This window comes from Sminthopsis crassicaudata, chromosome 1, assembly GCF_048593235.1.
Source record: "Sminthopsis crassicaudata isolate SCR6 chromosome 1, ASM4859323v1, whole genome shotgun sequence".
Taxonomy (NCBI): domain Eukaryota; kingdom Metazoa; phylum Chordata; class Mammalia; order Dasyuromorphia; family Dasyuridae; genus Sminthopsis; species Sminthopsis crassicaudata.
In genome coordinates this window covers 626,936,403-626,944,220 of record NC_133617.1, presented here as the reverse complement: position 1 = coordinate 626,944,220, position 7,818 = coordinate 626,936,403, and the positions used below count along the sequence as shown (strand labels likewise).

Genomic DNA, 7,818 nt, shown 5'->3' with positions numbered 1-7,818 from the left:
TGTCTCAGCATATCCATTAGGGTCTGGGTTCCAAACTAGTAGGAGAGCAGAAAAAGACCATTATTATTATTTATGGTGAAAAGATTAGATTTTCAGGTGTTCCCTCGTTTGTTTTTTTGTTTTTTTGTTTTTTTTTTTTTGGGTGGTTGTTGTTTGTTTGTTTGTTTTTTGTTTTTTGTTTTTTCCAAATTTCCAGAGTGAAAGATGGAGGAAGTTGGATTGAAAAGAAAGGAAAATAAGATTTTGATGGAACAGATGAACTGGAAAGTCAAAAAGATCGAGTCAAGATTTAATTCCTCCAACAAAGAAAATTGAGACTTAGAGAGCAAGAACTTTAGTTTCTTTCTATTTCCCCAATCTAATTGCAGGCACTTTAGTTTGGAATCTCCTGATTTAGAACCACAGAAAGTTCTGTCTCGTGCTGATGGATGAGTGCGCATGCTCTTCTGAGCCTGCAGCTGAAGTGGGTGCAAATATAATTCGAAGGAGAGTTGTTTACAACCCACCCGGAGTCAAGTACGATTGAGAGAGGGAGTGATTGATAAAGAAGTGATCTTCCTATATCAAATTCTCTTAGAGAACAATTCGATGAAAAACTTGTGGCGGTAGAGAACCAAGCAGGAAAAATGTTTGCCTTTTTTGTTTTAGGTTTGATTTTATTTTGAGAATAGACAAACTAAAAAATTACAAGAGCCCTCGAGTCACAATCCCGAGTCTTTCAACCTTTCGAGGCAGCTGACCTACGAACGAGAAAGGAAGACGACAGACGGACACCTCCGTTTGAAAGTCCCTAGTCAAGCACCATCCAGTTCCATAGCTCTCCTCAGTTATCTTCCCGCTCCAACTTCAGAGTTCTTTATTCTTCCCGGCCTGGACTCGAGTTGTAGGCAACTCTCTGCTAGAAAGCCTCGGAGGGCCAGTCTTGTCGCTTAGCCAATGCCTGTGAGGTATTTGGTGACTGCAGCTCTGACAAAGGGCCGATTGGGAGAGGAACCAAGGCGAGCATTAAATCGGACTTGCTCCAATCTCAGTCATTAAATCATGGCCCGAACTGTCAACATGAAGGAGGCCGTCTCTTGGCGGTCTGGTCTCCTGGGCCTGTTCCCGGATCTGCTAGAACTGGGAAACTCCAGTGGCAGCTCTTCACTAATGATGAAAGAGACCAGACGGTGTAGCAGGACAGATCCCGAGTTCAGGCATCCGCGGGGGTCCCGGCACAGCAGGCCCACTGGAGCCGCGGTGCGGATTCTGCTCAGTGTGGCTTATTCAGTGGTACGTGCCTTGGGACTCGTGGGCAACCTCCTGGTCCTGAACCAGATGAAAAGAAAGCAGGGCTTTGTCACCAGCCCGGCCTTGACCGACTTTCAGTTCGTGCCTGCTCTGCCCTTCTGGGCTGTGGAGAACGCACTAGACTTCACCTGGCCCTTCGGAAAAGCCATGCGCACGATGACCTTTACTGTGAGAGCCGGGAGCATGTACGCCAGTGTCTTCCTCCTCGCTACCATTCAGTGGCCTCTGCTCTCAAGGGCCACAGACCGCGAGGACTAGGTTGGGACGGTGGCGGGAGGCGCGTCCCGGGCTGGGCGGAGGCGGCGGCCGGTACTTTTCGGCCAAGTCTCTCTGCGTGCTGCTCTGGGTCTCGGTGGTTCTGGTCACTCTGCCCCATGCCATCTTCTTCACTGCCGCGGTGATGGATGGAAGAACTCTGCTTGCTACGCTTCCCGGATAAACCGGGGGTCGGGAACCCTCAGTTTAGGCTAGGGTTGTACCGCGCACAGAAGGGGCTGCCGGGCTTTGAGCGGCGGCTGATCAGCTTCCGCTATCTTGCCACCCGTGCGCAACATCTCCGAACGTCCAGTCCGTGGAGACGGAGGCGGCGGGCGTTGCTCCTTCTGGAAAGGGATCCGGCAGCGCGATTGAAACCAGCGCTAGGAGGCGTCCCAAGGTCTCCTCTCAGCTATCGGCTCTCCGTGGTTCTTCTCGCGTTGCTGCCCAACCAGGCTCTGACTACCTGGGGCATCATAATCAAGCTGAATTCGGTGCATTTCAGTCACGGGTGCTTCCTGAGCCAGGGGTGCGTGTTCCCAGTGAGCGTGTGCCCGGCCCACAGCTGCCTCAATCCCACCCTCGAGCATCTCCTGCGCGGGAATTTGGCAAGGCTCGTAAAAGCCTGCTCTGGCGCACCGCCTCGCCCTCGCTCACTAACGTGCGCCCCTTCAACTAGTAAACCCGAGCCCAAGAAATATGTCTTGCAGACCCTGGCCCTTCCCTGCATGCTTCCTTGGAACCCGACCTCCTCCACGCCCGCCCGGCCTAGCGGTCTACAGCGCATTTCGCGATAACCTGCTACCCACTGGCTCAGAGGGACGCCGCTACTGAAGGAGGAGGGAGGGAAGTGGAGGGCTGAAGTGTGGAGCGCAGTGGGTAATGTTCCGGGGACGGGGGAAGGGACTGGGGAGGAGACAGAAGAGACAGAACAGATGTAGGACGGACTGGAGAGGAGCAGGAAAAGTGCGCGTTGGGTGTAGGATGGAAAGTGGACCAAACTTCCAGAGGGTAAGGGGAGAGCCACTGGGAAGTCGGGCTGCACAAATGCAAAAAGAAAAAAAAAAATGCTAAAGAAACCCAACGTTAGGTCAAGTGATAAATTGTGGTGGTCTATGCAGGGCTTTTAACAGTTTCCCCACTTATGACCCCTTTTTGCTGGAGAAATTTTTTCAAGAATGTTTTCATTCATTTCATGAAATGTTGAACTGCTGGTAAGTGCTCTCTACTCTCAAATAGGCATATATGTATATAAAATAGGCATACAAATCAAGCATTTACCTATAAGTCGTAATTTCACAGATCCCTAAGAAGAACCCATGTGAGGTCCCGAATCACAGTTTAAGAAGCTTTGCCCTGTGCCTTCTTTCTCGCCTTGGGCAAGAGAGCGCTCTAGATTTTTGACAGACCCATGCTTGTTGAGATCAGGTTGTGAGCAGAGGAGGAGAGTATAATCTCTACAAAAGAGAGATGAAAAAGAAGTTTCCTGAGACGGGGAACTGACCAAGGTGGGGAGCGAACGTTATAAATTAGAGATGGAATCAATCCAGAAGACTCAAACTTTGAGCCCCTTAGAAATGCTTCCACTTTTCCTTCTTGATTTTGTTGAGTATTTACAAACTATTCATCATACTCTCCCTGTGGTAGATAATGTGTGTGTCATTCCTGGTCTTCAGCTTTGTCTTAGAAAGAAGTGAAATGACTTTGGGGGCGGGGAATCCACAAAATAGTATGTGGGGTTTCAAGGAAGGGCACCTTCACTCAGGAGTCCTGAAGCTAGCTCTCCATTCAAAATTTAGAAACTGACTACCCTGAAATGAAAGAGATCACTGACTAATACCTGATTCTGACTATATCTGTCCTATTGTGGACTTAGAAGGGTGACCAGAATGGCAAAAAAAAAAAAAAAAAAAAAAAAAGGAAACTATTAGATGCAAGGCTCAGTTAAAGAAATTGATATTTTGTGATCAGTATTGCAAATATTGCCCTTATTTTTAAGGATGTGAACTCTAAGACCAGATGAAATTCCAATAGCTTCACCCAGATTGTCTAACAAGTAAGTAAAGCTGGTATTACACCTCAAACATTACTCTGACGACCAGCCCTCTCCCAGCCAAACTGGGATAATTTCTCTCAGAAAAGTGAAATACTGAATGAAGATAATTGTAATCATAGAATTGTCAAATATTTCGCTATTTTGCTTTTGAAAGGTCCCCTTGCTTTTGAAAAACTTTAAACCACTTTAAACACCTTTTTAAAACCTTGATTTGAGATAATGTTATTGTGCATATGTAAAAATTCATGTCAGGTTACAAGTATTTAAGGAATTAGAAACCATCCACTTGCTAGTTCTCTCTCAGGATACTGGCCTACATCCCCAAGTTGAAGAAGAACTGCTACTGATCATTTAACTTCAAATCTTTATTATGCTTAAATTCTGAAGAATTTCTGAAGCACAAAGCATATAAATTAGTCAAATAGTCTTCATTTTTACTGCTTCCAGAATCCACTCATTGATTGATGAGTTGGGACAAGATATTGGGCAGATGCAACCTCCTGCTCTGGTAGTTGTTTCAATATAATTTTACCCAACTTATGATTTCATCTCTGCAGGAAACTTTCCAGGAAGGATTGATGTTGTTGTTTGTCCTTCATTCTCAAAGACAAACATAACTTCAGGGAAATGATACCATAATATGCAAGACTTGGATTTGAGGGAGGTTACCATCTTTACTTTTCTGGGGAGGAAATTCTTCTACCAATGCCGATCATTCATTGCTTACTGGTCTGCAGCTTATATTATCTTAGAGAGAAGTGAAATGACCTTTTGGGAGGGGGGTCCCACAGACAGTATGTGGGATTGGGGTAGGATATTTGAACTCAGGTGTTCCTGAAGATAGCCTCCATTCAAATTTTAGAAACTGACATATGACTACTCTGAAATGAAAGAGTAATTTAATGTCTGGATCTGACCATACCTGCTCTATTTGTGAACATAGAGGATGACCAGATTGGTAAAAGAATTGGAAACTATTAGATGCAAGACTCGGTTAAGGAAATTGATATATTCAGCCCACATATGAGAAATGGGGTTATGAGAACTGTCTTTAAATATCTGCATGGAGATTATGTATGGAAGAGATATTTGAGTCCTTATGTTTAGCTCCAGTGAGCAGAATTTAAAACTTTACAGAAATCTCAGAGATTTAGTTGTCAATTCAACAAAAGGAATAGACCCCTAACATAATCTCCCCTTAGCAAAGGGTTAAAACGAGATACTGAGTTATTTGTATTAATTCTTAGAATTAATATTCCAGATAAGTAAATCATCTGCTTTTCAAGATCTGTTCATTGTTCCTCTGAGCCCTGGTATTTGAATGCTAAGCCAAATGACTTGTAGTGTTGGGAGTAAGGATTTGCTTCCATCATAGACCTGATAGCATGAAAAGTGTGGGTTATAGATATGTTTTCCCCTTCTATACTTCTATCTAGGGTAGAAAATATTGGGGAAAATCTATAGTCAATAGTATTTGTTATTCAGGAAATAACATCCTTCTGCTTATTTTGTGGTCACAGGGAAAGTAGAAAAAGACCTACCTTGTTTTCCAAGGATCTTGTATGTTTGAGCTCTGACATTCTTGCCCTCCATCCTAATTACTTTTTTTTTTTTTTAAAAGAATATTGGGGCTAGAAAGAACTTTAGGTCTCTGCTCATTTTATACACAAGAAAATTGAAACCCAGAGAAACTAGTGATTTACTCAAGTTGTGTTTGTGACAATTTGTTTTAAGGGTTTGTGACAGCTGGGATTAGAATCCATGTCTCTTGACTCCCAATGTAGGGTCCTCTCTATTTAACCTTGTAGTCTACTTTTCTTCCAAGTTCATCCCCTTTCCTGTTGCCCTTGCTCTTTCCTTTGATTACCTCATACTTTCAATCTTTTGCCTCTAAGAGAAAGGGAGCTTTACTAAGAACAATGCCTAAATAATTTTATATGTATTAATTCAGATATTTATTGAGTACCTATTAGATGTGTCACTATTCTTGGCACAGGAAGGGAAACAAAATTATATAAAAATGTAATGGTCTTAGACCTGAAGGAACTCATACCATTAAAGGAAATAAATAAGAAGTGGGAATATTCATGATGGCTCACATTTTGTAGCAAGCTTTTTGTTTACAGAACTATTTCCTTACAACAATTCTTTGAGAGAGGTATATGCTATAGGTATTAACAATGAAGTGTAATGCAGTGGATCTTGCAGAACAAGGGGTCAAGTTAAAGTATTAACAAAGGTCACTAAACCATACATAAAGATCCCTGTGGGCTGAACAGTTAACTTAGAAAACCACAAGTTAACACTATACACAGTTTATTGTATTTTTATTTATTTTGTTATATATTTTCCAATTACAATTTAATCTGGTTCAGGCCCAACATTTGCAAGTGATTCATTTGCGTCCTATAGTTTTTGTCTTAGAGAGACCAACAATATCCTCCTTCTCTGTTAAGACAAAACTCTATTCTTGGTTTAGTTTTAATCATCTAAGAAAAATCCTCAAGGATGTTGACTTTGTCTACATTTTATATTTACTGATGTGATTGGGGATGTCCCTGGTGAATACTGACCTCAGTGCTAAAAAAGTGCATTTAAGAGTATCTAATGACCATCCTGGCTTCTTCTTTGTTCTCTATTGTCAGAGAGATTGCAAGATTATTATGTGATTATTTACTTCTTATGTTCAAGATTACTTAGTCAATTTAACAGGGATAGCATACTGTTTGGTCCCCAGATGACACTCTAGCTACCTGTGAATGCTTTCCCACTCCTCACTGCTATAGTGCTCTTGGTCAGGCTTTGATCAAGTTGCCTTCTAGTTCAAAGGAAGTCTAGAAGACCCATTCTAAAATATGATAAAAATATCTAAAATATAAATATCTCCTTAACTCAGTGGGTCCTACTTCCTACAGACTACTCTTTCAACCACTATACCCCAAGCTCATAGAATTCTATAATTTCCTATTAATGGCTATTTAATTTGTTAATACAATGAATTATCATAAGAATTTAAAATAAATATCAAGACTTTAAATATCACCATGCAGTGTTTACCCAAGGTATAAGAAGCAGTATTTCTTTAGAAAAGAAGTCACAAGGGAATGGGGCAGTTTTCTCAATGAACAGATTTCATTTAATTTCTTTAAGTGTCTAGGAAGTTAAATACTCTATTAGAAGATTAAGACTATGGTGAAATGTTCGTAGACTAATTGAGGAGAAAGAATAAAGACAATTAGTTCCTACCACACCTGGGGTTTGGTTTTATAAGAATCATGTCTGACAAGTAGACAGAGCTGCAGAAAAACCTATGTGGAGATGTGTATACACAGCATATTTCGCTGAGAGCACATGGGATTTTAATTTTTTAAAGTGAATATGTGTTCAGTACTTAACCATAAAGCATATTATTTTTACTCATCTAATTAAAAGAAACTAAAACATGAACAAACTTAATTTGAAAAAAATTAACAACTAACCCGTGCTTTAAAATTTAAACCTAAAACCAGGAATTGAAAAATGTCCATTTTGGGAGACAGTTAGGCACATCTGGTACATATAACCCAGTATGAGAATCCTTCTTAGCATGGTCATGGTTTCACAGCTATAAAGGTCAAAAAACGCTGCAGTTACCTCTTCCACCAAAAGATGGCCTTTTCATGCTATCTTTTGAGCAAGTGGTGCCTGAGTTAATAGTGATTGTTTTTCTGAGACCTGCTGGAAATTGATGCATGAACACGTCATTTATTCCCCTTTCTTACCTTCCCTTCTAGACCGTAATATTTCTCTCTCTCTCTCTCTCTCTCTCTCTCTCTCTCTCTCTCTCTCTCTCTCTCTCTCTCTCTCTCTCTCTCTCTCTCTCTCTTTCTCTCTCTTTCTCTCTCTCTCTCTCTCTCTCTCTCTCTCTCTCTCTCTCTCTCTCTCTCTCTCTCTCTCTCTCTCTCATTCAATTGAAAACCCAGATAATGTTCCCAGACTTCTGCAAATGGAGTTGGGGGCACAGTCATGCACTGTGGCCAGCTAGTGATGGAAAGGGCAGGGTGACCTCTGACTTCTTTGCAGAGGAAAGCACATCTTCGGGTGACATGAGTGAGGAAACCTCAGGGCAATGAGCAAAGTAACCAGGCCCAACAGACCTAGGAGCCTGGGATAATGGAGAAAGGAAATGGGGGGAACTACCCAAAGGCTTTGGTCACGTTTAAAAAATCACACGACAC

At 42.0% G+C, this 7,818-nt stretch overlaps 1 pseudogene; it reads left to right on the top strand.

Annotated features, from left to right (window-relative positions):
• The first annotated feature begins 219 nt into the window (after positions 1 to 219).
• LOC141551268 (relaxin-3 receptor 1-like) lies at positions 220 to 3,469 on the top strand (annotated as a pseudogene).
• Positions 3,470 to 7,818: the final 4,349 nt, after the last annotated feature.